We start from the raw sequence: 6,000 nt of genomic DNA, 5'->3' as shown, positions 1-6,000 counted from the left end.
ATTACGGGTAACTAACTCATCGATACTATATTTTCTATAATAAATACTGATAGATAAACATCCATATCCATAAGTATCCTAAAAAGGTTTACTAAATTTGCGCCTATAGTATTTCAGTAGTGATACCTAACAGGCCCAACTCTTTGCTTTATAAACCTGTAAGGCGCTAAATTAAATTCGTGAGTGAATTTATAAAAGATGGCGGCGCGGTATATTGAACTCTCTACAAAGCCACGATAGCTCTTTGAATGCAGACTTTGAGGGTGCAATAAGCAGGATGGGGCCTCTTCATATTTCCTGGAATTAAAGGTCATATTGGAAGGGTGTTTTAACCCTTTGAAGAAAAGGAAGGTTATAATTTATGAATAATTTTTGTTTAATGTTAGTTCCAAGGGAATGAGTTTTTCTTCAAATATGTATGTTCAAAATTTCATTACGACTGGTAAATACAATAACTGTTTCTTGCATGACAATTACTGACAGCAAATTCATATGAACATACATTACCTACATGCGATCTCTTCCAGGTAACTTTTAGGTTGAATAGAAGACAAACAGACAGATATGACTAAGGTTTATTGGACTAAGGTTTACTGTAGTGTTGACTCTCCAAATTTTAATAATTAAACTTACAGCTTATGCCAGAAATATTAGATGAAGTATTACATTATATTTATGCCATCTCCATGACGTCTATACGGGGTTGACAGAGCCAGCAGTCTTGAAAGACTGACAGGCCAGGTTCAGCTGTTTGGCTGAATGATAGAATTGAGATTCAAATAGTGACAGGTTGCTAGCCCATCGCTTATAAGAAGAATCCTAAGTTTATAAGCCAATTCCTTGGGAAAGAGATGGAATAGTCCTATTCATTTTTTTCTATTGGTGCCAGGAACCGCACGGTAAGCTAAATCTCCATGACACTTTAATTAAGCAGAGGGCAAAACAAATTAAATCCAGCATATCAGTAACGACCACTTAAAATTCAGCCAAATAATGTTATTTCACGGCTATTTCGTATTTCGGACTACTCCGGAGAGCTCAAAATAAAATAGAGTAAGCAAAGGTTTCAAGAATCTATTGCTTCAAAAAACAATAACAACTAAAGGATTTGTAACTTATTTTGGATCCTATTAAACAGACTTCATTTTGTTATATACTGCTCATATCGCTGTTTTTGTAATATTTTAAAGATGAATTTAAAATTCGAATGAAAATCATCACTACAGCAATGTTGCTAAGCTTATAAAAGGTTTTGCCTAAAAAAACTTATATGCCTTGTCATCTTCACTCTTGTCATAGTGTTAACTCGATCAGAGTGATAGCTTCATCTAACTTGTTGTCCTAACTTGCAACGAGTACCTACTTCCTACTAATATAATAAATGCGAAAGTTTGTTGTGTTTGTTACTCTTTGACACAAAAAATACTGATACGGATTATTATAAAAATTTTCAGTAATATAACTTGAACAAAGGACTAACATAGTAATTTGTAGAAATTAATGGCGGATGAAGAAGTCGCGAACAAAAGCTAGTACATACATACATATGGTCACGTCTATATCCCTTGCGGGGTAGACAGAGCCAACAGTCTTGAAGACTAAATGGCCACGTTCAGCTATTTGGCTTAATGATAGAATTGAGAAGAAGAATTCAAAAGCTAGTATGAATAAGATTTAATTTTAAATCTTTTCTAATCGGTAACTCCAATCAATTCTTAGCTCTCAGTTAATTCAAAACACGTCCCCTAATTGCTACAACCTTATCCAGAATACGTGACGCTTCTGTAATGTTCTGAAGGATCAATTGGATCGGTGAAATTTATTTTATTTCTGTTCTTTTACCATAAAAGTCCTATAAAAGTACCGAAGACCTGTTACTTCCAAGACTGCTGGCTCTGTCTACCCCGCAAGGGATATAGACGTGACTATATGTATGTACGTATGTAAAGTAACGAAACTGACGAGCTTGTATGACGACACTTGTGTGGATGAAGCGAAAGAAGTATGTAGGGATCGTGACAAGTGGAAAGATGTAGTCTCTGCCTAACCCTCCGGGAAAAGGTGTGTAGAAAATATGTAATAGAACATCCTTGTGCAGCTTGTACTACAAAATTATTTCGCCATGCATAGGCAGAAAACCTCAAAGGCGCAAATATGTAGGAATGTGTTAACACGATCCAATAGCACTAACTGGTATTATATAAGATTGTTATTTTAAGAAAAGTTAGTAAAAATAGAAATATGATTGAGAATGGAAGAGCTGCGGTTGACAAGTACGGATAAAAGGTCGTAAGTTGTAGGAGGGAAGCGATTTACTGCCTTATAAAAAAGCTTTATTTATTATTATAATCTATATCCCTTACGGGGTAGACAGAGCCTACAGTCTTGTAAAGACTGATAGGCCACGTTCAGCTATTTGGCTTTAAGATAGGATTGAGATTCAAATAGTGACAGGTTGCTAGCCCATCGCCTAAAAGAAGAATCCCAAGTTTATAAGCCTACGTAGGGATATAGACGTGATTATATGTATGTACTAGAGGCCGCCCGCGACTTCGTCCGCATGGAAACCTTATCAATCCCGCGGGAACTCTGGGATAAAAAGTAGCCTATGTGTTATTCTGGGTCTTCAGCTACCTACATACCAAATTTCATATGTATGTATGTATAATCTATACTAATATTATACCAAAAGCTGAAGAGTTTATTTGTTTGTTTGTTCGTTTGAACGCGCTAATTTCACGCGCTAAGCTGTGCCCGCGACTTCGTCCACGTGGAATAGTTATTTTGGACATCATTGAAAGGCCCTCAAAGATGATCACATTTTCCATTATTTCTTTGCTCCTTGTAGTTGCAGCGTGATGTAAAATATAGCAATATGTGTTATATAGCCTAAAGCCTTCTTCGGTAAATGGTCTATTCAACACGAAATTCTTCTTTCTTCTGCATTTTTTGTTTCATATAGGAATTTATGATTGTTTAGGATATTTATAAATAAAACACATTCTAGCTTCGCTTGCATGATGACGCAATGCCCAACTCTTTATCACTCCTAATCCATTGTATACATCCAGCATCTCGTCTCCCGCACATGATAGGAAAACTGCAATTTTCCTTTCATCCTCTTGTTTTTCCAAGCCTGTTGCTACTAAATATAGGTTGAATATCTGCTTATACTTTTTCCATGAGTCTCCATCCATTATTGAATATCCCACAGGCGGCTTTATGGATCCTACCATTATTTTTTCCATTTTGTGGTCTTCCACCATCTTTTATTTCTAAGCACCGCTTAGCAAACCTCAAACTGAAGTACATGTAGATATTGTGTTACTAATCTTATTTTCTTTTTGTTTTTTCCCCTTAATACAACACTAAGGATCTTTTTTAAATTGTTTTCACCTGACACCATGTTTCATATAGGAATTTATGATTGTTTAGGATATTTATAAATAAAACACATTCTAGCTTCGCTTGCATGATGACGCAATGCCCAACTCTTTATCACTCCTAATCCATTGTATACATCCTGCAAGGCATTAGAGGAAAATCTGGACAATCACTTTGGTACCAAAAATAACACAGTGGCCAATAGTTACAAATTTTTCAATTTAAGGCAAGAGGAAGAGGAAAAAGTAGATCGTTTTGTTACAAGGCTTAGGAATGCAGCTAAGATCTGTGATTTTAAAGAAGAAAAGAGATTGATAAGAGATATGTTAACAATAGGAGTAAAAGACGTTAGTCTCAAGGAAAGATTATTATGGGAAGCAGATTTAACATTAGAAAAGGCGATAAATTTATGTCAAGCAGCAGAAAATAGCAAGAAACAAATAAAGGAGATGGAGAATAATGCGAAGGAAATAAGTTTCATGAAGGAAAGTTCAGCTAAAAAGGATCGGCAGAAGATGTTTCATTGTAATAGATGTGGAAGACAACATGAATATAGAAATTGTCCTGCGTATGGAAAGAAGTGTGCTTTGTGTTCAACATTCAATCATTTTGCGGTAATGTGTCGATACAAAAATAGAAAAGAAGAAAAACCAGGCACAACAAAACAGTTACATAAAAAAGTACAAGGAGTGAAGGAGTCAAATAATGGTGAGGACAGTAGTAGTGAGGAATTCGGACCATATTCAGTAAGTAGTTTAAGTAAGTTACAATGGCATGAGGTTATAAGTGTAGAAGGCTATAATATAAAATTTAAGTTGGACTCTGGAGCAGATTGTAATGTTATGCCGCTTAGGTTATTTAATAAAATTACAAAGGGAGAATATATGTTAGGAAAGCCAACGGTTCTGGTAGTTTATAATGGTCAAGAGGTAAAAACATCAGGAAGTGTTGAACTAAATTGTATTGTTAAAGGACAAAAAGGTTGTATTCGGTTTTGTTTGGTAGATATGCAGGTTCAGCCAGTGTTAGGGTTGCCAGATTGTGTAAAATTTAATTTAATTAATAAAGTAGACAATATAGTTGTACAGGATAAAAGCACATTTTTAGCAATTAATGAGGATGTGTTTTCAGGATTAGGCAACATAGGAACATATACAATAAAGTTGAGAGAAAATGTTCAACCAGTAGTCAAGCCAATTAGAAGGGTACCTCAGGTGATAAAAGATAGGTTTAAAGAAACTTTATGTAATTATGAAAGTAGAGGTATTATAGAAAAGGTAGAGGGACCTACCACTTGGTGTAATAATTTAGTTATAGTGGAGAAACCAGATAAGTCTCTTCGGGTATGTTTAGATCCAAAGGAATTAAATAAAGCTATTTTAAGAGAAAATTATCAAATCCCTTCGCCTGAAGAAATTTATAACTCACTTGCAGGAAAAGGTGTCTTCACAGTATTAGATCTCAAGGATGTATACAATGGATTAGGAGTGATAAAGAGTTGGGCATTGCGTCATCATGCAAGCGAAGCTAGAATGTGTTTTATTTATAAATATCCTAAACAATCATAAATTCCTATATGAAACATTTTTTAATTCAAACCAGTAGTTCCTGAGATTAGCGCGTTCAAACAAACAAACTATTCAGCTTTATAATATTAGTATAGATAGGTACTTATACAGATACACATCCAAGAATCAAGCCAATCATAAAAAGTTATTTTCTCATCATGCCCTGCCCGGGATTCGAACCCGGGACCTCCGGGATTATAAATTTATTTATTCATCATAATTTAATTAATTTATTTTCAAGTTAAAGGTACAATAGGCATGGAATTAATGCTAATAGCATTCTCTACCAGTCGACCTTTAGAAAAAAGCAAATTTATAAATAATCCGGTGTCAATTTATGTTCAACAAGTAAGTAATTAAGACTTTAAGAAGAACTTTTTACTAGGACAATACTTATTAAATTACTTCCAGTGTGTAGGCCCTCGACAGGATATTAGATAGAATGACATCAACTAGTTCTTACGGTGAGGGAAAACAATGTTTGCAAAACGACGATGTCGTGTCGGATGTGGTGTATATCCTCCAATCCGTGAAATCTTTGCTTGCGCGATTTAGTATACGCGCTGTGATAGGCTTGGTGACGTTCGAGATGTCGCCATAGATTCTTCTCTGCTATTGGTTGAGCGCGTTGTATTGTCACTGTTGTTGGTTTGATGGCGAGTGACATTTATGATGTTGCCACATAGATGATACCAGGACATATTCGCCCTTGAGTTTTGTGACTCATGGCTATGACTTCCCTGCAAGAGATGAAGACGTGATATTAAAAAAGAAATATATTTTTTAAGTAACTTACAAGAGGGTAACAAATAAGTGGCTGGAGCCTTCCATTTGCAAATGCAAAATGCACTTGAGTTTTGTTGAAATATATGTTAAGAATTGCTTAATTTTCTACTATTTGTCATCCTCTTTTTCACATGTTACTGGCCAGTTGTATAAAGTTACATGTTTTGTTTTTTATTACATAATGAACTTGAGTGAAAAAATTTGAAAATAAAAATAACTACGCAATAGTTCATCATCGCATCGGTCGGTAATTTAAAGTGTG

Source organism: Amyelois transitella, chromosome 20 (genome assembly GCF_032362555.1).
Source record: "Amyelois transitella isolate CPQ chromosome 20, ilAmyTran1.1, whole genome shotgun sequence".
Classification (NCBI taxonomy): Eukaryota; Metazoa; Arthropoda; class Insecta; order Lepidoptera; family Pyralidae; genus Amyelois; species Amyelois transitella.
Note: the sequence above shows the minus strand (reverse complement) of the source record.